The 26,037-nt window shown below is 43.2% G+C and overlaps 2 protein-coding genes and 1 pseudogene across 19 annotated transcripts in view; 2 read left to right on the top strand and 1 right to left on the bottom strand.

The window, feature by feature from the left end:
- Window positions 1-26,037, bottom strand: part of LOC149443234 (neurexin-2-like) — a 2,355,461-nt gene that overhangs the window by 1,970,404 nt on the left and 359,020 nt on the right. The gene's annotated exons all lie outside the window — the stretch shown is intronic.
- LOC149443237 (uncharacterized) overlaps window positions 1-26,037 on the top strand; it is a 182,783-nt gene that overhangs the window by 109,860 nt on the left and 46,886 nt on the right. The gene's annotated exons all lie outside the window — the stretch shown is intronic.
- LOC149443238 (uncharacterized) lies at window positions 11,938-12,542 on the top strand (annotated as a pseudogene).

The following is a 26,037-nucleotide window of genomic DNA, read 5'->3' as shown; positions in this document are numbered from 1 at the left end:
AGGCATCATCCTGGTATTGCTTTTTTCAGCCAGCGAGCAGATTTCATGTAAAAGCAATCCTACTGGCTAATGAGCTGCAGGATTGCTTTAACAAGCAGCCGGAGAAGATGCCCCCCTCCACCCTTGCCTTCCATGGCCTTCTTGGGCAGTCCTGTGCCATCGGGGGAACCTGAGAATGCAGCCGGTGTTTCTGCCAGCTGACCATAGAGCTGATTGGAGACGGAATGGTGCCAATCATCTCTATAGTCTAAGAAATCGGAAGCTACGAGCATTTAATCACTTCAGTTTTGCAGGATATAAACAGCGCCATTTGTAAATTGGGAAAGCATCTGATCACACCGATCTTGGTGAGATTAGATAATGTAAGGGCAGAGGAGATATCTGGAGTCTGATAGACCCCAGGTTTCTCTAAAAAGAATATATGACAATTCCCATTGAAGTTATAGGGGGTATTTGCATTCCCTGTGATAGTATTAAAAGTGATCAAAAAAGAAAAAAAAAAAATGAAAGGGACAGTGTAAAAATAATTTTAAAAAGCACCCTCACCCGCGCGCACCTGCGTGCACGAGCGTTGTGCCTGTGCCATTATGTAAACAGTGGTTGCACCATGCATGTGAGGTATTTCCCCGAATGTCAGATCAAGCGCAGTAATTCTAGCACTAGACCTCCTCTGTTAATCTAAAATGGTAGCTTGTAAAGGCTTTTAAAGTGTTGCCTATGGATATTAAAAATGTATGCGGTTTGTCATCATTGCACGAGGCATGCGCAGTTTTAAAGCATGTCATGTTTAGTATCTATTTACTCAGCATACCATCATGTTTATATTTTACTAAATAATTGGCCAATATATTGTGTTTATGTGCATTAAAAGTAAAAAAAGTGTATTTTTAAAAAAACATTGCTTTTGAAAAATCGCTGCGCGAGTACTTTGTGGCATAAAAAATTGCAGCACCCACCATTTTATTCAATAGGGTGTCTGCTTTAAAAAAATATATAATGTTTGGGGGTTCAAAGTAATTTCCTAGCAAAAAACACAGATTTTTTTTCACGTGAACAAAAAGTGTCAGAAAAGGCTTGGTCTTCAGGTGGTTAGAAGAGTGAGTGATGTTTGGCATAAACTTATAATGCTGGGCTGCCCCCACCCCCCAAAATGACCCCTTTTTGAAAAGAGTAGACACCGCAAACTATTTGCTGAGAGGCATGTTGAGTCAATAGAAGAATTTATTTTTTTTACCACAAGTTTTTGGAACATGACAAAAAAAATACGTTTTTTTTACACAAATTGTCGGTTAAATGACAATGTCACTTTATTGCTCACACATGCCATGGGTATACGTGGAATTACTCCCCAATATACATTTTGCTACTTATCCTGAGCATGGGGATACCACATGTGAGAGACTTTTTGGCAGTCTAGCCAAGTACAGGACCCCAAAATCCAATAAGCACCTTCAGGCTTTTAACCTCCCTAGCGGTATGATTATTTCATATTTTTGGTGCTGAAAGCGGTACCATTATTTTGCATGGAAAACATTTAATTCAATAATATAATCAAACCAAAAACACTGAAATTTGAAATATAGCGCCAAGTTCGCACATCGCTGAGCAAAGTCGCAAAATCGTTTTCAGTGTCTGATGACGAATTTCTCCACGAATCATTATCACTCAATTTTGCAAGTGGTTCTGATTTACGATCGCTGTTCTCTAGCTGATCTAAACCCGCTTTTGACCTAAAGGGACACTTTTTGGATGCCATGGACTTTTCTAAGTTTCCAGGCAGAAAGAACAATCAAAATGCAGACAGGGGACAGGACAAAGCAGTAGGGGCAAAATGTATGTGAAATGGGTTGAAACAGCAATGTTTTACTATGTAAAATCATTTTGAAAAAAATGAAATTTTTTTTAAATTTTCAAATTTCCCGCCGACAGCGGCGCCCGTACGTCCCGACATCACAGGGACCGGAACACAGGAGGCGGATGCCGGCATCCGCCGGAGGAGATGGCCGGGGACGCTGCAGGGGACACATCGCGGGAGCCAAGGACAAGGTAAGTGCTGCAGGCACTCCCTTTGCAGCGCCGCATGGTAAGCCCGAGTGTAGCTCGGGGTTACCGCTTTTGGTACAGACATTTTACCCCGAGCTACACTCGGGAATACCGTTAGGGAGGTTAAAGGGCTTTATTTCCTCATTACACTTCCTGACTACCTATCACAGTTTCGGATGTCCTGAAATGCCAAGATAGCACCAAACCTCCCCAAATGACCCCTTTTTGGAAAGTAGACATCCCAAGCAATTTGATAAAAAGCATGGTGAGTATTTTGCAGATCTCCTTTGTTGCCACAAGTTTTTGGAAAATGAAGAAAGAAAACAAAAACATATTTTTTCTTTTTTTTTTATATTTCAAAACATTGTCAGAAAAAAATTAGATCTGCAAAATACTCACCTTGCATCTTTTTAAATTCCTTTGCGTGTCTACTTTCCAAAATGGGGTCATTTTGGGGGGGGGGGGGGACGGTTGGTGCAATCTTGGCATTTCAGGGCCTCCAAAACTGTGATACGCACCTTCACACTTTCAAAGTGGTCATTGGATTTCAGGCTCCTGTATGTGGCTAGACTCCCAGAAAGTCTCACACATGTGGTATCCCCATACTTGGTAGAAGTAGCAGAATGTATTTTGGGGTGTAATTCCACATATACCCATGGCTTGTGTGAGCAATTTATTATTTAAATGACAACTTTGTGTAGAAAAAAAAATGTTTTTGTCATTTTCCAAAAACTTGTAAAAAATCTTCCATGGACTCAATATGCCTCTCAGCAGATAGCTTAGGGTGTCTACTTTCTGAAAAGGGGTCATTTGGGGGTGTTTGTACTATCCTGGTATTTTAGCACCTTAAGAAATGTGATAAGCAGTCAGAAAGTAAAAGCTGTGTAAATTCCATTATCTATACCTTAGTTTGTAGATGCTATAACTCACACAAAGCAATTAATATACACTTATTTGGATTTTTTTTTACCAAAAACATGTAGCAAAATGCATTTTGGCCTAAATTTATGACGAAATTTGAGTTTTTTTGTATTTTTTGTGACAGAAATGAGAAAATATGTTTGTTTTTTCAAAATTTTCATTCTTTTTCCATATTATAGCGTGAAAAATAAAAAGCACACAGGTGATCAAATACCGCTGAAAGAAAGCTCTATTTGTGTAAAAAAAGGACATAAATTTCATTTATTTACAGTATTACATGACTGTGCAATTGTCAGTTAAACTAGTGAAGCGCTGTATAGAAAAAAATGGTGTAAATTGCAATAATCTATACCATAGTTTTTAGACACTATAACTTTCACCCAAAGCAATCAATGTACACTTATTTGGATTTTTTACCAAAAACATGTAGCAGAATACATTTTGGCCTAAATTTATGACTAACTTTGAGTTTACTATATATTTTTTATAGCCGAAAGTAAAAAATATTGTTATTTTCAACATTTTCTGTCTTTTTTTGTTTTTAGCACAAAAAATAAAAAGCACACAGGTGATCAAATACCAGCGAAAGAAAGCTCTATTTGTGTGAAAAAGGACATAAATTTCATTTGGGTACAGCATTGCATGACCGCGACATTACCAGTTGAAATAGCGCAGCGCCGAATAGCAAAAAAAAGCCTGGTCAGGGAGGGGGTAAATCCTCAGGAGGGCAAGTGGTTAAAGGGATGGACAAATTATATTTTGAGATGAAGCTCGAAAGAGCAGGGCCCTCGATCCCCTCATGTTTTGCATTGTATTTTTATTGTTCTGTCACATGTTCTGTCCCCCTTTGTAATGTACAGCGCTGAGCAAACTATTGGTGCTTTATAAATACTGTATAATAATATAAATCATGGAAGAGTTGTGGATTTGTATGTCGTTAGTATTTTTGTATGAGATGTTGGTTCAGACCAAACATGGATTTAGACCGAGCTCTGGACCTTCAGATCAAATCCAATTTTTAGGAAGGTTCACAGGAATTGTTTCACCAAGTGTCCCACAAAGCATTGCAAACAACTGTCAGTAAAAGTAGCAGTCCCACATAATTGTTATTTCAGTAAGAAAAGAAGAGTGCCCAGTGTCTGGAGCGATGCAACACTTGATATAAGGATATCACTACTTTATTGGGATACTCAAATCGAGCCAACGCATTTTGGAGGAACTGCCTCCTCCTTTTTGAGGGCTAACACAGAAGCATAAAAAATGTACTATCAGGGAGGTTTCCTGATAGTAGTGGGATACAGTATATATAAACAGCTGGTGGTGATAAGAGCTATGAAACCATAGGAAAGCAGCATATGATTCTATAAATAGTGGAAGGTATCGCTGGAAATGGAATTTGGCAAAAGAATAGGATGGGTAGTCCAAGACAGCAGGGCTTAATGAAAGGACTGTGGCTGGGAAACTGGTGTTGAAGATAGGTGTGAGATCTATTGGATGAAAGAACAGTGAGATGGAATTTGGAATGCTGGCAGAAGGTTGAGAATGTGACAGTTGACTTGTAAATGAAAGTTGGGGCACTGATGAGAGGATTCCTTGTCATGCAAAGCAGTGAGGACTGGTGAATGACAGGACTAAAGGGTTAAGCATCTGGAAAGGCTTGGGATGAAAAGGGAGGGAGGGAGAGAGAAGGGAGGAGGGAGAGTGAACTGCAGCCTGTGGGCTCACTAAAGCATATCTCATGAGGTATTTAGGTGATATGAATCATTTTTCCCAAATATCTCATGAGATAATGAAAATCTCAATTCACTATCTCTTTATGTGTTATTTACCTCAAAAAGCAAAAACGTTCAGTAAATACAAGGGTCATTCAAGTCAAACCAAGACTTTTAAATTTACAGGTATAAAAAGGGATGCTAGCATGGCGGTACTACATGCAATAGTAAGTGACAAGTGTGCCCTATTACTGATAGGCAGCGCACATGTGGCAAGCCAGTCCTGAGACCATTAATCAAGATGTCAGACAACAGTATTAGTGCGTACATGGAACAGCGTATAGTGATCAATTTCTTGTGAACGAAGGCATACAACCTGCAGATATCTACAAAAGACTTCAAGTACAGTACAGTGATGAGACGCTCAGCCGCAGTAAGACATTTGAATTGTGTAAACGTTTCAAAGATGGCCATACATTTGGTTTTACTAACAATCCCAGCCGTGGTAGTTCCCTGTCCACAGCAGTCATTCGTGATAAATCAATGCATAACCTTTTGTGAAATTGCACAAGAGATGAATTTCAGCACTGAAAATGATGTGAACCGGGCTCTCCTAGAATGCTTCAGGCATACTGAAAAATCTTTCTATGCCGAAGCTTTCCAGGCATTAGTTAAATGCTGGGATAAAAGTATGTGATGGACACTGGCTGCAGGGACCTTTTCTGCCCACATTCACCCCGTTATTTGTTATTGTTATATTTTCCTTTTTGTTACGTTTGAAGAACTGTTTTCTTGTATTTACCCTAAAGACTATTCCTGCTTTGTTTCATTTGGAACTATACAGCTCCATGCACACTGGGCGTTTTAATAACGCTGGTAACGTTAGCTGTGTAAAGTCTTTCACCGTTTAAAGTTTTTCAGCGTTTTTGCAGTAGCGTTTAGCCGCATTTTTTTTTGCGTTTGCGGTTTTTTTTACCAAAAAAAATATTTTTTTTTGCTCAAAAAAATGTCCAAAAACTCTGGTTTGCCACGATTTACCGTGTTTTGCCATGTTGTTCAGCATTAGAGCATTTTACAGCTAAAAAACTCCTCTAGAAACCAACTAGTTCTGGGCTTTTTTTCCAGCCAAAAAATGCTGATTGCAGTCTATGTGTGCATGGACACATTGGATAACATGCTGTGGAGTTTACTGACTGTAGAAAAAAACTTCAAAAGCCAAAAACAGCAGCTGTAAAAACATCTAGTGTGCATGAGGACTACATGTTCAGTGAAAGAGCTGGTCACATTGGTGATTATTCAAAACATTGTCTGGGTGCCTAGCTGTTAATTAGATTACTGTTTGATGTTAGTTGCTGCCTGTTGATTAACTTACTGCTAATTACATCACTGTTAGCTGTAGGCTGTTCATTAGATGTATTAGATAATATTACTGTTTAAAGGTCACATTATTTAGGATTATGTGATCAAGCTGATTTTGTGTGGTATAAATTCTGTTTGAATTTTCAATAAAGTCAGGTTCAGTTGCACCTAAGCTAGTGTCATCTAGTTCTTGGGTGCAATGCCCAGCTATAATACCTTGGTCCTGTGTCCCATCGGCGAGGTAGCATTTCTCTAATGGAAGCACGAGGTGGAGTGCTGGGCGGTCCGTCACAGTGTATAAATGTAGAAGGGGATTGTGTCAAAAGATAAGTACAGTTTCTACTCCCTGAAATTTGTTCTTTTATTATATAAACTTAAAAGTCCCAGTTTGACTTGAATGGTTCACGTACCTCATAAAATGGTGTTAAAGTCAATTCACTAAAGGAAATAAATAAATGCATCAGTTAAATAAGTGGTGGTCCAAGGAATGTAAAAATACTAGGGATGCACCGAAATTTTGGTGGCCGAAACGTTTTGGCCGAAAACACCCCTTTCAGCCGTTGGCCGAAATGAAAAAAAGCACCGATTCAGGTGCCGAAAAAACCCTGACCCTCGCCACCACCAGCCCCCGCTTGGTAGTTCTCAGCCTTACCTGAGAAACCATCGATCCCGGCACTGGGCATAGAGCTGAAAGAAGGAAATATGGCCACCACACATCTCTATGCCCTTGGAGGACCGGAGCGATGCCACTGCCTGTTCTGGCCATTTTTTTTTTAAAGCACTAGATCAGTGCTTTTTTTTAATCCAATGCTTTATATTGCAGAGGAGAGATGTGGGGTCTTATTGACCCCATATCTCTTCATAAAGAGGACCTGTCACTAATTATTTCTATCATAAGGGATTGTGTTTGTTATTATAACTAATACTGCAGTGTATTATGTCCTTCAATATTGCTAAAGCTTACATATTTACTAATTAATTATAGGAACAGACAAGTAGTACATAATTGTGTGAGGGAAAATGGAACAGCCATTTTATATATCAAACATTTAGTTTTGATTAAGTGGATATATATATTGAATGCATATTTTGTTATTAGAAGTCTTATTGTGTAACAGCTGTATTTCTTGTGTTGCGATTTACACCTCCAGCTGGGAAGATTGCTATCTAAAGAAACCAGAATGTAACTTCAAAGCAGCCAGATAGCTAGATTCCCACCCATCTTAGGACATATAAATTGTATTAGCTTTCCAAGGTAGTTTAGAGCATTACTTTTGAATCCACACTATGTATTTGTTTTGCTCTCCCTGTATATAGTTCTAGTTACATGCTTGTATAATAAACATTTACTTTTCAATCTGGCTTCAGCAGTCAAAATGTTACTGAAATCCATGAGTTTTGGTTTTCACTGTCAATTGCATAATAAATAGGGGAGATCCAGAAAACAACCCCCATTTATTTATTTAATTTGGCACCCCAGAAGCAGGAGTGTGGAAACAATTTCCGCACAGAACCCAAACCCTAATGTACTTTTGTTTTGAGTTCCTAAAAGCTAAGAAGTTTCAGAACTGAAGGCATTTATCTCTGCTGTGGACAAGATTCACGCTGGTTCGTGAAGTTTGAAGCCCTACTAAAGTGGTACTGAAGGTTCTGTGAAATACTCCATCAGTGAGCGGACGTGCATATTTGGTGAGTATAACGTTTTTGGTATCTTTAGCTGATACATGTGTATGTGTTAAGGGGTATTGTATTGTTGATGCATATGTTTTAGGCCTGTTTAGCTGTTCAGTTGTGTGTCGGCAAGTGAAGGGCTGATCACCCTTGGTTAACTGATGTACCCTGTAGAGCTACAGGATAAACCAGACATCTTTGAGAAGAAAGGGAAGTAGCTTTCTGCTTCAATAGAGAATTACTTGTGGCCTAAGATAAGAGATCCCAGTGAGGATCTGTGTATGAGGGTTACAGTCAGTTGTGTAGGAGAAACACTGATAGTGTGGTTATCTTTGTGGGACTAAAGATCCCAGCTTAGCTTTGAAACAGCTGTGTCTGTCTGTTTGTGTCTGTCTGTCTGTGTCTGTGTTGTGCGAATTGTCTCAGCAGCTGCTGGTGTGCAGACTGGTCATAGCATATCAATGGAGTTTGTTGAACATCTTCTTGCGAAACCACCATTCCCACCATTGCACGAGTGTGCGCAATTTTAAATCATGACATGTTGGGTATCTATTTACTCGCCGTAACATCCTCTTTCATATTTTACAAAACAATTATGGTATATATTTTTTTTTGTTTTTTCTAATCAATGTATTTTTTTTCCAAAAACGATTCATTTTTAAAAACTGCGCATTTCGGTTTTCGGCCAAGTGCATTTTGAATTTTCGGTTTCGGCACCAGAATTTTCATTTCGGTGCACCACTAAAAAATCTAATAGGCAATTTGGAGTAGTCTCTACCTTTTTGGATTGGTTCTCTAGAAACCTTTAGAAACCTAAATATAGAAAAACACAGAAACATTAGAGTTGATTTATTAACCATTTGCAGACAGGTGATAGCCGTATGACGGCTCCACCGCGGCCGGCCAGTTCTGGGAGGGCGTCATATGACATCCTCCTGTGATCGTGCTTCCCATGCACACATCGGAAACTGTAGGTGATCTCTATGTCCCTTGGACACAGAGCATCACAAAGAGGGGGGTGAACGGCCAATCAGAACAACTGTTTACATTTGTGATCGCTCTGTCCAATGACGAGTGATCACAAATGTAAACACAGAAGGGTCATGGCTGGGTTTTCTCTCTCCTTTCCTCACAATCCATTGCTGAACTGTGAGTGTTCTCATCAGTGCCCTATCTGTGCACATCAGAGCCCATCTGTGCCCATCAGTGCCCATCTGTGCTCATCAGTGCCCACCAGTGAGTTCCTATCTTTGCATATCAGTGCCCATCTGTGCTCATCAGTGCCCATCAGGGCATATTAATGCTCATTGGTGCCCATCTGTGCATATCAGTGCTCATCGGTGCCCATCTGTGCCCATCAGTGCTGTTGGAAGGCAACATGTTTCTATATCAGACATTTATGGATTCTTACTGCCTGGTTGCCAAAGAACTATTTGGCCTATTGAATGTTATCTTGGAGTGTCAAAAGAAGCAAGTATTTATGACAGGATGGGTGTAACAAAAGGCTGCATACTGAAATCCTTGTCCTGGGAGTTCACACTTCCCCTCTAGTGGTGGAGATAAGAGAGCCTCAGCCTAGACTCACCAGCAACAGGAGTAATAAAAAGACAGATTTTATGGCTTCTAGCCAGAAGTGATTGACCTGGGTCCGAGCATGGTTGGCAATACAACAGTGCCCCCTGGTGGAGCGTTGTTGGCAATACAGCAGTGCCCCCTGGTGGAGATGACCTGCTTCCGGAAGTAATCCTACACTTCCCAATGAACAAGAAGGGCAGCCCCTTATGAGTTATAGACGCTTGCTCATTGGATGGAGAACTACACCAGGTGGGTCAAGGGTGTGTGTATGGGTAGTGCTTGAGAGGGCCTTTAAATATAGTGTTGGCTATGTTTCTGGTCTCTTTCCGGTCTGACTTAGGACCAGCTAAAAGATACTCAGCTTTGAGGACAAACTTATGTAACGTATCTTTTCTATTATTCCTACATACTCTGCTTGAGGTTATTGTAGCCGTATTAGTGCACTTGCGACAGAAACAATTCAGTACTGTCCGTGATACTTTTTTTATTTGCACTAACATACAATTTTGAGGACAAGCTTTCGGGGAGTGTCCCCTTCTTCAAGGTCCAAGCAGTACTGTTACAAAGTTTTAGCAGAATGTTAGAAGATATGTGGGGATTGAGAGAAAAAAAAAAGCAGAAAGAAACACAAGCCTAAGGTTAGCCTAGAGATAAGACACAGCAAAGCAAAAGCAAAGACTGGGGGGGGGGGGGGGGGGGAAGGGGGAGAACAACACTCACAGAGGGAGTCATAAAACTGTTGGATTATGAGTGAGGAATCCCATGTCCAAATTAAGGCCGTTATCTCTTGTGTCAAATAGAATTATCATTCTTAGTTCAAAAGTTTTTCTGTCCTGAATGGATTTGAAATTTCCTTTAAGAACTAAAACATTGAGGTCTTCCATAATGTGGTCTGGTTGTGCGAAATGGTGTCCCACAGGTGTTCAAAGGTCATCTTCTTTATGTTCCTTGATGGTATGTCTGTGCAAATTCATCCTTGTTTGCAACTTCTGTCCTGTTTTGCCAACATAAGATCCTTTGCTACATTTTCTGCACTGGATAAGGTACACAACATTACTGGAGGTGCAGCTGTATGATCTGGAGATATTGTACATCCCTTTTGAGTGTGTGACACTTTTTGATGGATTGATTTGGTTGCACAGTTTGCAGCGTTTTTTATTGCAGGGTTTGCTTCCATTATTTGTGACCTCATAATCAGAAGGAAGTTTCCTACTGATTAGTTTATTTCTGAGGTTGGAGGGTTGTCTGAAGGCCAGTATTGGGGGTTGCTGGAATATTTATTTCAGAGTTCCATCCTCTGTTATGATGGGTTTGTAAATCTTTGATTATTTTTCTTATTCCTTCTAGTGCTGGGTTGTATGTGGTTACTAGAGGTACACGGCTGTTTGTTTTTTTCTCTTTGTACTGAAGTAGATTATCTCTTTGGGTTCTCAAGGCTGTGTTTATGCTGGTGTTGATAGTTTTGTCCTTGTAACATTTCTTATGGAAGGAGTCTGCTAGTGTCCCAAGATGTGTATCTCTGTCTCTTGGGTCAGAACATATTCGGTGGTATCTAATGGCTTGACTGTGTATGATGGCACGTTTCGTGTGTTGGGGGTGGAAGCTAGAACTGTGGAGGTATTTGCATCTGTCAGTGGGTTTCCTGTATATTGAGGTGTGAAGCGTATCATCCCTGATGTATACTGTGGTGTCTAGGAAGTTGACGTGTGTGTTTGAGTATTCCATTTTTAGTTTGATTCATGGATGAAAAGTGTTGATCAATGAGTAAAATTGTTTTAGGTGTTCTTCACCTTTTGTCCATATGATGAAAATATAATCAATATAGCGATAGTATCTGTATGTTTTTTGTTCCATGCTGTTCAGGAATTTTTCCTCCAGGTCAGCCATATATAAATTGGCATATCGGGGTGCCACTTTACTTCCCATCGCAGTACCCATACATTGAAGATAGATGTCTTTATTGAAGGCAAAGTAGTTGTATGTAAGTATGAATTAAATGAGCTGTGTAACATCCTCAGCAATGTATTTATGGTTTGGTGAGGATGATAATATTGTTGATGCATATGTTTTAGGCCTGTTTAACTGTTCAGTTGTGTGCCGGCAAGTGAAGGGCTGATCACCCTTGGCTAACTGATGTACCCCGTAGAGCTATAGGATAAACAAGACATCTTTGAGAAGAAAGTGGGAGAAATATAGATTGTATTTATAGTTTTATGCATGTGAAAGGGAAGTAGCTTTCTGCTTCAACAGAGAATTACTCGTGGCCTAAGATCAGAGATCCCAGTGAGGATCTGTGTATGAGGGTTACAGTCAGTTGTGTAGGAGAAATTAAAACACTGATAGTGTGGTTCTCTTTGTAGGACTAAAGATCCCAGCTTAGCTTTGAAACAGCTGTGTCTGTCTGTCTGTGTGTGTGTGTCTGTCTGTGTCTGTGTTGTGCTAATTGTCTCAGCAGCTGCTGGTGTGCAGACTAGTCATAGTTAGCATATCAATGGAGTTTGTTGAACATCTTCTTGAGAAACATGCTTCTGCTACTTTTAGCAGTTGCACAGAAGATGCGTTGACCCATCAATTTAATGATTTGTTAAAGCAATGTAAGGTTCAAAATGCTAGTATGAAAAGTAAACCATCATCTAATAAAGGCAAGAAAGGGAGGATGGCGAATGTGGTTGGCATGCTGGTAAGAATGAAGGAGATTGCCAAAAAGAAAGAAATTCAGTGGTATGCAGAAAGAGCACAGTTGGTAGATCAAATGGAGAGTGTGAAGAAAGGTATTTCAGATATAGCTGCAAATGCAGAGGTGAATGTTTGTGAGTGTGATGAGCTGAGGGATGAGATTGAGCATCTGGTAACTGAGAATGGTGTGTTGGAACAGAGATTGGAGGAATTGGAAGAAACATGTAAATTGAGAGAACAGTGTATCACGCCTTTGGAACAGAGAGAGGCTGGGAGTGAAAATGCTATGGAGATACTTAAGAGAGAGTTACATGAGTCTAAAGCTTAGCTAGCCCAAATGATCATGCTATTCTATCTTTGAAAACACAGGTAATGGATAAAGTACATAACCATTGTTGTGCTAACAAGGATACATATACCTGGATGACACAGGAGCAAGGAAACAGGCTGCTAGGGGAACAGCAGCCAATATATTCGGCTGACAACCCTGAACAATCCCCATATCAGAGTTCTTTTCTCTTTACTCCTGCGCCAGAAAGGTCTGGGCAAAGATTAGGGACTATACGAAGTGATAATAGCACCTAATCCACAGCACTCTCTATACAAGATCGCACAAATCCATGCCAGATTTTGGGGAAATTTGATACTAATGCTTCACCCATTAGCCTCTCAAACAGGCTGGAAGCTGTGGTGACACAGTATACCTTGAACAATAAGGATGCATGTGCACTCCTTCATGGGTGGCTTCCATTACAACTGTGTGAAAAGCTACAGGCCCCAGTCTTTAGTTACAGAGGTCTATCTCCTGAGGTTAACTCAAATTGGGGAAACTCGGCAGATAGAACGAGGGAGTTGCATCACATAATGGGGGGAAGGGAGGGTCTGATGCCCTAGAGAATACCAAATTTAGGAGAGGAAGTGATCCAATACTCTTTTGTAGTGAATATTTCTCCATTCATAAAACCACTTACAATTGTCCTGATATGCCTCCTGACAACAGTAGTTTTCTGTATTATATGGCTAATAAGTGCACATGTGTTGATTACCATACAAGGATCGCACTGAGAAATGCCAAGTCATACCAAACATTTACAAATGTATTTGAGGGACTGGGTTCAGGAGACTGATCACAAAAGAATCTCTGAGGTAGTCAAAAGCGAAGGGAGGGGAAAGGGCGGAGCCTGACTATGGCTGCGGCGGAGAGCTTGTGGTAGGAGCTCCCGCACGGGGCTCCTCCGACCAATCCCCCTTGGACCTTAAACTCCCCCCTTGAAGCATGGAGCCCTAGAAGGTAGAGACCTACCTCGACCGGGCGGGCTCACTTGGCTCCCTTGGCTGAGCGGCTGCCCGCGGGAAGAAGAGTCGGGAACGGAGACCAACAGAGAGAGGCGGGGACGCTGAGCCTGGTTGCCGGGAAACAAGGAGGCGCGGCCGGGACACGTGACCGGCCGCGGTGCATCCCTGGGAGGCAAGGAAGCCGCCCGCCCGGTCGGAGGCTGACAGTGAGCAGGAGAAATACCATCCTGTCAGACGACCAGCCACCCCTGGAGCCCTGGCGAGGGGTTGATGGTGAGCCTGCCCAACAAAGAAGAAGAGAGTGGAGGAAAGTCCTGGAGGGTCCCCCTGAGAGGAAGAGAGCTGACCTACTGAAGGAGCTGGAGGATGGAGCCTGGAGCCGTCTCACGAGAAGCGCAGGAAGGGTGAGTGAGTCTGGCGGTGGCCCCAAACATAAAAACTGTATAGAGCTGGAGGAAAGCAGGGAGAGAGAGAAAAGGGGGGGACCCCCAGAGAATATAAATAAGGAGAAAAACGCAAGGTGCAGGCAAAGGCACACAGAAAGGTGGGCAGACAGAGCTGGGATTTCTATCTCTTTACCTTATTAGTTTCTTCTTTCTGTAAAGCACAAGTTTATGAGAGAAAAATAAAAGATACAGAAGAAATGAAAAATAAAAGTGCAAAAGGAACCAGGCCTAAAGGGACCCAAACGGGGACAATTAAAAAGTACACATCCCAGGGAAATGTGACCCCAGAAAGGCCCCAGAGCAGAAATGACAAAGGAGAGTCTGATTTAAGTATGCAAAATAGTCCTAAACAATCAATGGACTTGGATATCAGTAGTCAACAAATATCAGAGATAGAAAAAGATCTACAAATCCCAAATAAAAAAGAGATCACAGAAATGTTTAAAGATCTGGAGAGAACAATAAAGCAAGAAATGGTAAATATTCGGAATGACATGGGGCAGTTGTTGCTAAGAGTGGAAGAAACGGAGCAGAAAGTTAAAAATCAGACCCAGATTATTTCCGAATTAGAGAAGAAGATAATCAATATATAAAAAGCTCAGGAAAAATTGCAGTACAAGGCGGAAATTCAAGAGAATAGAGAAAGAAGGAGAAATATGTCAGGAATGGACTTGCCAGTAATGGTGGGACTCACCTGCCTTGTGGGCTGCAGTACCAGGGCTGGCCAGCGGGCGCTCCCAGCAATCAGAGACTCAACCCTGCAGCCAGCCAAACACCTGAAGTTGATTATGCAGGTGTATTTAAGAGATAACCATACCTGCAGTCTCTGCCTTGGTGTGTGTTTTTCCTGGGCCCTGTATCTTGTTCCTGCATCCCTGTTCCTGTTCCTGTTCCTGTCCCTGTCTCTGTCTGATTCGTTGCTGACCCTGCCTGATCCGGACCTCTGCTGACTTCTCCTGTTTTATCCCTGGCTTGTGACCCCGACCATTCTCTGCCTGACCCCCTGTACCTACCTGCCCGATTGTTATTGACCCGGCCTGCCTGACGACGCTTGCATTGTATGTACTGTTACTGTGGGTGGTTTGGTTCGTTTGCACAGTGTTTTGTTTTAGTATTGCACTGCGTTTATGTTTGTATTGTTAGTCTTTAATAAATTGTCTTATTGTTTATAACATATCTGAAGCCTGCGTTTCCCTGCGTCAGTTCACATACCTCTGGTCATACCCCGGAGTCCTGCCCGATGTGCCTCTGCCCGGAGTCCTGCCCGATGTGCCTCTGCCCGGAGTCCTGCCCGATGTGCCTCTCCCCGGAGTCCAGCCCGATGTGCCTCTGCCCGGAGTCCAGCCCGATGTGCCTCTGCCCGGAGTCCAGCCCGATGTGCCTCTGCCCGGAGTCCTGCCCGATGTGCCTCTGCCCGGAGTCCAGCCCGATGTGCCTCTGCCCGGAGTCCAGCCCGATGTGCCTCTGCCCGGAGTCCAGCCCGATGTGCCTCTGCCCGGAGTCCAGCCCGATGTGCCTCTGCCCGGAGTCCAGCCCGATGTGCCTCTGCCCGGAGTCCAGCCCGATGTGCCTCTGCCCGGAGTCCAGCCCGATGTGCCTCTGCCCGGAGTCCAGCCCGATGTGCCTCTGCCCGGAGTCCAGCCCGATGTGCCTCTGCCCGGAGTCCAGCCCGATGTGCCTCTGCCCGGAGTCCAGCCCGATGTGCCTCTGCCCGATGTGCCGCTGCCCGGAGTCCTGCCCGGTGTGCCGCTGCCCGGAGTCCTGCCCAGTGTGCCGCTGCCCGGAGTCCTGCTCAATGTGCCTCTGCCCGGACTCCTGCCCGGAGTCCTGCCTGGTGTGCCGCTGCCCGGAGTCCTGCCCAGGTGCCGCTGCCCGGAGTCCTGCCCGGTGTGCCGCTGCCCGGAGTCCTGCCCAGGTGCCGCTGCCCGGAGTCCTGCCCGGTGTGCCGCTGCCCGGAGTCCCGCCCGATGTGCCAGTCTTTGATATCCCGCCAGTTACCAGACCCGGTGGAACATTTTGCCCAGCTAGGACTGTTTGGAGCGTCCTGAGGCCGCTCCTTGAGGGGGGGGGGGGTACTGTCAGGAATGGACTTGCCAGTAATGGTGGGACTCACCTGCCTTGTGGGCTGCAGTACCAGGGCTGGCCAGCGGGCACTCCCAGCAATCAGAGACTCAACCCTGCAGCCAGCCAAACACCTGAAGTTGATTATGCAGGTGTATTTAAGGGATGGCCAGACCTGCAGTCTCTGCCTTGGTGTATGTTTTTCCTAGGCCCTGTATCTTGTTCCTGCATCCCTGTTCCTGTTCCTGTCCCTGTCTCTGTCTGATTCGTTGCTGACCCTGCCTGATCCGGACCTCTGCTGACTTCTCCTGTTTTATCCCTGGCTTGTGACCCCGACCATTCTCTTCCTGACCCCCTGTACCTACCTGCCCGATTGTTATTGACCCGGCCTGCCTGACGACGCTTGCATTGTATGTACTGTTATCTGTGGGTGGTTTGGTTTGGTTCGTTTGCACTGTGTTATGTTTTAGTATTGCACTGCGTTTATGTTTGTATTGTTAGTCTTTAATAAATTGTCTTATTGTTTATAACATATCTGAAGCCTGCGTTTCCCTGCGTCAGTTCACATACCTCTGGTCATACCTTGGAGCCCTGACAAAATATAAGGATAAGAGGGGTACCGGAAAGTTTAAAAGGAGAAATATTGGAAGAGGTGGTTTGCAAAATACTGAACTTTATAATGGGAAACTCTGAAATGGAAAGGACTAATATAGAAGAAATCTCTAGAAATGGGAAACTCCAGGGGAACCATGAGAAGGACAGGTCGAGAGACATACTTGTTAACTTTTATGAACTGCAGCAAAGGGAAAGAACCTGGAGGAAAACTAAGGGAAAACCAGTAATAAAATATGGAGAAATGGATATCCAAATATATGCGGACTTGTCATCAGAGACTCTCCGGAGGAGGAGAGCTCTGAGGCCTTTGCTGGAGCAGATGAAAAAACAGAAGGTGCAATATAGATGGGGGGTACCGGAGTGTTTAATAGGATGGAAAAACGGAATAACAGCCCATTTGAGGTTCCCAGAGGACTTGAGAAATTTTTGCGATAGACTTGAAATGCAGAGAATTGAAATTAATGGTTGGGAAGAAGAATCTGGGGGAAATAGATCAAAAAGAGGGGAGGAGTGGAGACGGGTGGAGGGGGGGAGGTAGGGGAGGGAGAGTGGAGGGGAGAGAAGTCTTTTTTTTTTTTTTTCTCTCTCCTTGCTCCCATTTTATCGTTTTTTCCTCCCTTGTCCCTCTAGCTTAACTCCTTTTTCTTTCTTTAGAAGTATAAGTAGAAAGGGGGTCAATGGGGAGATCCGGAGGGAGGGGAGGCTGTCCATAGGAGGAGTGTAGCCCTAAGGATTAAGTCAAAGGTGGATGCTATCTCCACAAATGATGGTTAGGCAAAGTGAAGGCCTAAAAAGAGGGGGGGGGAGGGGGGGAGAGGTGGCGAGGGAGGGGGAAGGAGGGGAGGGAGAGGAAAGGGATTGAGGGGAGTACTGAGAGAGGGGGGGGGATAAGGGGAGAGAAAAGTGTAGTGGGATAAAAACGCTCTATAGGAATAAGAAAGAGGAAGGGAAGGAGGAAGAAGGAGTCAGCAGGAGAAGAGTAAGATGGAAGAAATCCAATATATAACCTACAATGTAAAAGGGTTAAGCTGTCCAGGAAAGAGATTTAGGTTATTTAAAGAACTTCAACATAGAAAATCCTCAGTGGTATTTTTGCAGGAAACACACCTAGAGATAGAGTCGAAGGTTAGATTGAGGACTAGATATTTTCCAACATGGTTTTATGCGGACTCACCAACTAAAAGAGCAAAAGGAGTTGCTATAGGCTTTGCAAAGAATATAAGGTTTGAGGTGGAGGAGAGATTAACGGATCTGGAGGGAAGGTTTTTATTTTTGAGAGGTAAATTACAGGGAATTGAGTGTACAATAGCAAACATATACAGTCCAAATAAGAGGCCGGAGAGGTTTATGAGAGAAGTGTTGAAGAGATTGATGGATTTTAAAAGGGGGTGTATGATAGTAGCGGGAGACTTTAACATCTGTATGGACCCGCGGATGGACACCACTTCCTGTGTGAGGAGGGAGGAAAGCAAGTCCTTGAGAATGTTAAAGAAATTGTTGCATGAGTGTCAGCTGGTGGACATCTGGAGAATTAGGAATATGAAGGAGAGAGATTATACTTTCTTTTCGCATGTTTATGAGACTTATTCTAGACTAGATTACATATTAGTAGAACATCGAATGATAGAGTTGGTGGTAGAAGTAAAAATTGAAGGAAGCACCCTGTCTGATCATGCCCCAGTTGCAATGAAGTTAAGATGGGGTAGAGAGGGGAGAGAAGGTTATGTATGGTGGTTGAATGAGGCACTTCTCATGGATGAAGAGATTGGTCAAAGAATTGAGAGGGAAATTGAATAGTTTTTTGAAGAGAATGAAACAGAGGATGTGTCGGTTGCAACGGTGTGGGAAGCACATAAAGCTTACATCAGAGGTCTACTCATTGCAATGGAGGCAAAAAAGAAAAAAGAAAGGAGAGAAAAGATAAATAGATTATTAAATGAAATATATGATCTTGAACAGGTGCATAAAAGGGAAAGATCTAAGGAGATAATGCAGATGTTAATAAAGAAGAAAGAAGAATTAGAAAATGTAATGGAGGAGGAAAAAAGAAGAGTCTTTAATAAAATAACAAGTGAAAGTTATAGATGGAGAGATAGGCCGGGAAAGTATTTAATGAGAACTTTAAGAAAGAAGAAAAATAGAAATTATATTGAGAAAATAAGAAATCCCAAGGGGTAATTTGTACACTCAACCAAGGATATTGCTAGAATATTTAAAGAGTATTATAATGAGCTGTATAATATCATACCTCAGGATACGTTTAAGAAAACGGAAACAGTAAATAGAGGGAAAAGAAAGACATACCTAGAGAAGGCAGGCCTACGGAAATTAGGAGAAACACAACAGAACTCTTTAGAGGCAGAAATAACTTCAGAGGAAATAAAAATAGCGTTAAAAAGCATGGCGGGAGGGAAAAGCCCGGGTCCGGATGGGTATACGGCTAAATACTATAAAAAATATAAAGAGCTTTTAATACCCAAAATGAAGATTTACATGAACGCCTTGGGGAATGGGATGGAGATAAGGGGAGAGTCTTTACAGGCTAATATAGTATTGATACAGAAGGAAGATAAAGACCCCTCGCAATGTGCGAGTTATCGTCCAATAGCGCTGTTGAATGTAGACAATAAAATATATGCAAAGGTTCTGGCAAATAGACTGAAAGAGCTGATGCCGGAGTGGATACATGGAGACCAGGTGGGGTTTGTCACGGGAAGAGAGGGTAGAGGTAATGCTTTGAGATCACTGTTGCTTATACAGGAGGGTAAAAAAGGGAAAACCCCAATGATACTGATGTCAATAGATGCTGAGAAGGCATTCGACAGAGTAAGTTGGGGTTTTATGATGGACACTTTGGAAGCGTTAGGAATGGGAGATAGAATGAGAGGGTGGATTGGAGAGTTATATAGAGGGCCTACCGCTACCATAATGGTAAATGGAGGAAGATCAGAGTATTTTAAGATGTCAAATGGTACAAGACAGGGATGTCCATTGTCTCCATTGTTATATGTGTTATCACTGGAGCCCTTACTGTCCATGATTAGGAAGAACATAGACATAAAAGGAAAAAAGATAGGTGATAGAGACATAAGGTAGTGGCTTATGCGGACGACCTGATGTTTTATGTTGGAAACCCTAGAACATCACTTCCAAATTTAATGAAAGCATTGAGGGAGTACGGAGACCTGTCGTACCTGAAAATTAACCCGACAAAGACCGAAATCTTAAACATAAATCTCAAAAACAGCGAAAAGGAAAAACTACAAGAGGAATTCCCTTTCCTTTGGAGAGATAAAGAATTAAAATATCTAGGAATAAAACTATCAGCCTCAATTAAGAACCTTTATAAAGCCAATTATATAACATTATTAAATGAGATTAAGGAGGAGCTGAGGAGAGTGGGAAATGGAAACCCATCGTGGATAGGTCGCATAAACTTGATAAAGATGGTAATTGTCCCCAAAGTATTATACAAATTTCAAATGATCCCAATCAAACTCCCAGAGGCATATTTTAAAGAACTGAGGAAAATGATAATAAAATGTATATGGAGGAATAAAAAGCCTAGAATAGGTGATGAAACGTTGACTAGAAGTAAAGAAAGAGGATTGGGGGTACCAGATTTTAGGAGATATTACAAAGCGGGGATTATCGCGAGAATCTTCAACTGGATTCATAATCCGGAGAAAAGTTGGGTTAAAATTGAGAAAGCACTGAATTGAGAGTGGAATAAGTTTAAGTAAAAGTATCTGGGTACCTGCACAATACAGAGAATTAGAGGAGAGCACAAGCACGTACACTCTTAATGTTTTAAAAGAATGGGATTTATTACACAGACAAAAGGGGTGGGTTTTTAATTCACAATTAATACCACTTAGGAACACAAAATATTTCATCCCGGGTAACGATAGCATAGCAGGGAAATGGATTATAAAACAGGAGGCGCAACTGAGAGATATAATGGTAGGAGAGGAAATTGGGTCATACAAGGATATGGAGGAAAGAAAGGGTGAAGTCTTTAATAAGATGGATGGACTAAGATATTACCAACTGAAGAATTTTTTTGAAAGCCTTCCAAAGCCTATAAGAACTAGAAAAGACTGGAATCCATTTGAGAGAATATTTGAGTCACGGGGAAATGGTAGACACGGAACGGCAAAAATACACAAGATATTAATGGAACTTGACACAGACACAAAATTAATGCACATAGAGAAATGGGAAAGAGATATGGGAAGAAAAATAGAGGAGGAGGAGAAGAGGAAAATGTTTACATTAATTCACGAAAATATTAGTATGAGAGAAGTAGAAATAAATTATAAGTGTTTGAATAGATGGCACATTACCCCCAACCTGGAGCACAAGATGAATACGGAAATTTCACAGATGTGTTGGAGAGGCTGTGGAGAGGTGGGCACGTGGTATCATATGTGGTGGGAGTGTCCAGAAATACAGGTGTTCTGGCGAAGGATAGTTTATTTGATAGGGAAAATTACTAAAATCAATATAGGATTAGATCCAGAATTATGCCTCCTCCATATCTCAGAACTCTCAGTGAAAGCATATAAGAGTTCAGGGATATGGCATTACTTAACCGCAGCAAAGAGCCTGATCCCCAGGTACTGGAAGAAAAGAGAGGTGCCAACTGAGGAGGATTGGATGGGTAGAGTAAATCAGATTTCCGGGACAGAAAGATTGTATTATATGCACGAGGACAAGTTGGAGATGTATAATAAAAAATGGAAAGGATGGGAAGAATATAGAGAAATGGTGAAATATATGAAGAGATAATGTCCCTGGAAGTCAGTTTAGAATTGGATTCAGGAACAACAGAATTATATGGAGTTAATGAGAGAAGAGAGAATGTGGAGCGTGGGAGGGAGAGGGAAGGAGGGGAGGGGATGGGGAGATAGAGGGGGGGGGGGGGAGTATGGGAGGGGGGATGGTAAGAAAAGAAAGTCATATATAGGAATAAATTATGTAAGGAGAAAATACGTTTTTGATAATTATTTTAATAGAAATGTTGAAATGACTTGTATATGAATTGAAAAATTAATAAATATTTATAAAAAAAAAAAAAAGCGAAGGGAGGATTAGATTTTCAAGCAGGTGTTATAGAAGCGGAAATACAGGACATGCAATCAAGGGTTGTAAGTTACCTAGAAGAGCCAGAGGTATTGGAAATCATTCGCATAGGAAAGAGCAACAAAAGTCTGGATCAGATAAGGTGACAGTGGAACTGAGCAAGGCACCAGATGTTACATTATATGGTCCCCTTTTGAGAGAGTTACAGAAAGTAGGAAAAGGAATTAAAGAGACCAAGGAAGAATATAAGGTCCCACCTCCAACAAATCCTTATTTTCGACAATAGGGATGTCAGGCCCTGGTGTTGTCCCTAGTATGTCTTCTAGAGAGGGACAAGGGTGGTAGACCATGTATCCAGGGAGCGTTAGTGGGACATCGCGCAAATATTCTTTTGGATACGGGTGCTGTCAGCCTAACAAATGTTGAACTTGAAAATGACCTACTGGGAGGCAAAGGGTTCGGAGGACAGCTGGTACCTTCTGAACAGTCAGTACCTGTCCCTATAGACATAGGGAGATTTTGTGTGGAACACAGTTTGTTTCTTTCCCCAACACATGAGGCCACTATTTTGGGCTCTGATGTCATGAGAGCACATGGGCTTATTCTTGATCTCTGTAATTGGGTGCTGTGGAAGGGGTCTAGGTACAAAGGCAAGGTGCACATGGTCATGAGCAGCTGTGAGTTTATGTCAGTTAGAACCCATGAGATCCTGGACCCACAGGTACTACCAGTTACTGGCTGAGATCTTGTGAATACATAACAAAGTATGGGCAACATCCAAAGCACAGTGTGGCAAAGTCTCAAACATGATTGTTAAAATTGAGGGCCCTGATCCGCCGCCTCAGCGTCAGTACAAAATTCCTCCAGAATCTGTCCCATACGTAAAGAGTACAATGGAGAATTTATTGGAAATGTAATCAAAGAGTGCCAATCCAAAACAAATGCAGCCCTCTGGCCAGTAAAGAAGGAGGGGGGGGGTGGAGGCCCACTGTAGATTTCCGTGCTCTGAACAAGTGTGCTCCATCTATTACAAATGTAGTCGCTAAAATGCCAGACATGATTACAGCACTTAAGCCCTCTGCAAAAGTGTACTTTTCGATTGACATATCAAATGGCTAATTTTCCATTCCTGTACATGAGGATAGCCCGTACAAACTCGCATTCACAATTCAGGGGAAACAGTATGCATTCTGTCGATTGCCCCAGGAGTTCAAATCCAGCTCCATATACTTCCACATCTGCATGGTGGACATTCTGAAGCCATTTTCGGAGCCAGATTACATCATTCAGTATGTGGACGATATTTTGCTTCAGAGACAAAAGAACAGCACTATGCCCTGTTGGAGGAGCTGCTAACACTTTGAGTATGCAGGTATCAAATTAAACCCCAAGAAAGCCCAACTGATGAAGGATTTGCTCTGTTTCTTGGGTTTGATAGTTTCACAGGGGGGAAGGACTCCAGACCCAAACAAATGTGAAACTATCAGGAAATTACCAAGGCCAAGCACCAAGACTGCGCTGAGGCAATTCTTGGGGATGGTCAGTTTCTGCAGGGACTTCATTGAAGGCTTTGCAGAAAAGGCGAGGCCCCTGTATGAGTTGCTTAAAGAGGAAAGGAAAGAGACAGACCCTTTGGACTGGTTAGAAGAGCATGAGCAAGCTTTCACCAAGCTAAAGGTTAGTCTGATGCAGGCCCCAGCCTTAAGCAATCCGAATGCGGACTTGCACTTTGCACTTCAAGTGTATGCCTCTGTGGGGACAATAACAGAGGTGTTGCTGCAGGAGAGACAGGGAACATGGGTACCGGTCAGATACTGGTCAAGAGTGCTGAGACCAGTAGAGAGGGGGTTGACGAGTGTGTCAGAAACCTTCTGGCAGTGCATTGGGTGGTTCTTGCCACAGAACACATTGTGGGATTTGGAAGAATCATTCTGCAGACACCCCATTCTCCGATTAAGATGCTTTTCAAGCATACCCTCAGTGGGGTATCCTCCCAATGGGTAGCCAAATGGCTAGTGGATTTAACGCCCAGAAACATTACAGTGACCCACTATGCCACATACAATCTGCCACAGTTAATGCAATATGAGGGGGAGCAGCATGACTGTGGGGAGGTGCATAGGACCAAGGCACAGGAGGTGTTTAAGTTAGTAGCGGGTAAGGAAGACCTTAAAATCTGGGTGGATGGATCTAGGTACTGGGATGAAGGAAGTTTTCACACAGGATATGTCCTATGGTGCCCCCCAGACTAATGATTTAATCATGACCAAATGTCCTTGAAGCTTTTCTGCCAAAAGGCAGAACTGGAGGCAGTAAGAGATGCCATCATGCATTTCAGTTCAGGCCCCATAACCATATTCTCTGACAGCACCTATGTCACAAGGTCATTGACCGAATACATGCCATTGTGGCATTCAAGGGGTTTCAGTGATGCCTTGGGGAAAGACTTGGTAGACAGCTCGGTGCTCATAGATATATGGGAAAAAGCGAGTATTGAGCAGCAGAGAGTAGCTATCATTAAGGTGAAAGCCCACCAGAGAGGCAGTGAGGAGGTTACCATTAGCAACAACAGGGCAGATGAGCAAAGGAGGCGGCCCTCATCGGAGTCCGATGGACACCCTATGATGCTGAGGGAAGTCGGGCCTGGGAGGAACATAAATTTGAAGAGCAGGAAGTGAATGCAGGTCCGCCTGAACTCTTGCCAGTACTAAGAGCACCTACCCCATGCTTATCAGAGGAGCAAAATAAAGATGAGACCTTGAGCTCAATCAAAAAGCAGCTTAATGGAGAGGTGGCAAATGCTCCCCAAAATTATATGTTACAAGACGGTCTATTGTTAAGGAAGACTTCAGAAGGACTAAGGTTTGTTATGCCCTCCCAGCATCAAAAGGACATCCCAAGAGAATCATAGGTTAACAGGCCACATGGGCATTCAGATTACCTTGAGATTTGTGCAGGCTAAATACTGGTGGGAGACAATGGGTAGCACTGTCTCACAGGGGCTGCAGGAATGTTTGATATGTGCACAGATGAACCCTAGACTGAAGGGACAGAAACCAGTGTTAGCCAGAGTACCGTTAGTTGAAGGACCCTGGAAAAACCTGCAGATTGACTTTGTTGGTCCATTACCAAGCGCCCCTGGAGGGTACAGATACCTATCGGTATTTGTGGATGTCTTTTCGAATGGGTGGAAGTTCTACCTCTGAGAAAGGACTCAGCAGTTGCTACAGCTAAAGCTTTGTGGACCGAGGTATTTTCAAGATGGGCGTTCCCTAGAGTCCTGGAATCAGATAGAGGGACACACTTTACGGGCAGGGTCATGAAGAGTATTTGTGAACTGCTGGGAGTAGAACAAAGATTCCATGTACCGTACCACCCTCAGTCTGCTGGAATAGTTGAGAGAATTAATTGAACACTAAAAGAGAGGCTTAAAAAGATAGTATTGCAATCAGGGACTAATTGGCTGGTTCATCTGCCTTTAATTCTGATGGCGATATGGGGATCTGCAGCGAAAGGCACATCATTAACTCCATATCAGTTGATGACGGGGAGAATGATAAACCTCAGCCACCCAGCTGATCCCATGCTTAGCACCCCTCTGAGGGAAAGTGCTGAAAGGGACAAATTGTTGGTCCAGCTACAGGAACAAGTACAGAGATATTTGCAATTCGCTGCAAATAACATGGCACCTAAGGAGAAGGAGCAGCCTGAAAAGCTCCCCCTTAGCTTGAGGATTGGGAGACAGGGTTAGGTGAAAAACTTTGTTTCAAAATCTTCCTGTGATGCTGTCAGGGCTCCCGGTATGACCAGAGATGTGTGAACTGACACAGGGAAACGCAGGCTCAAGTATGGTGTAACAATATCATTTATTAAAGGCTATACACAAATATAAAACGCACAATATACACAAAACCAAACCTCCAACTGATAACGGAATGTACACAGACAAGAGCAGTCAGGACTGGTGAGGTGGAGTGGTCAGGCAGGCCGGGTCAGGAACCATCGGGCAGACAAGACACAAAGGAGCAGGCAGAGCGTAGTCAGATGGGCCGGGTCAGGAACAATCAGGCAGACAAGGTACCAAAGGAGCAGGCTGGAGAGTGGTCAGGAATAGCCGGGGTCAGTGCAGGCAGAGTTCTATCAAAGTCAGGAGTCAGGCAGAGGGATCAGGAAGGCAGCCAACAGGATCAGGCACAGGGGCTCATGGGCACAATACACCAAGGCACTGACTGCAGGCCTGGCCATTGCTTAAATACACCTCCTGCAATCAGTCTCAGGTGATGGCTTGATTGAAGGAGTGAGATTCTGGCTGCTGAGAGCACCCGCTGGCCAGCCTTGGTACTACAGCCCACAAGGCAGGTGAGTCCAACCACCATTGGCGAGTCCATTCCTGACAGTACCCCCCCCCCCTCAAGGAGCAGCTTCAGGACGCTCCAAACAGTCCATAATGGCCCATATGTTCCACTGCCTGGGTCCGGCAACTGGCTGGACATCCCACTGCCGGAATCAAGCGATTGGCTGGGTCTCCTGCTGATAGGCCTATCTTTTTGCAGGAAACCACAGGAAGGCAGGTTGCT

Source organism: Staurois parvus, unplaced genomic scaffold, assembly GCF_062004578.1.
Source record: "Staurois parvus isolate SC_StPar_1 unplaced genomic scaffold, SC_StPar_1.0 ptg000866l, whole genome shotgun sequence".
Lineage (NCBI taxonomy): Eukaryota > Metazoa > Chordata > Amphibia > Anura > Ranidae > Staurois > Staurois parvus.
The sequence above is the reverse complement of the archived record's forward strand: the minus strand, read 5'-3'. Positions and strand labels throughout refer to the sequence as shown.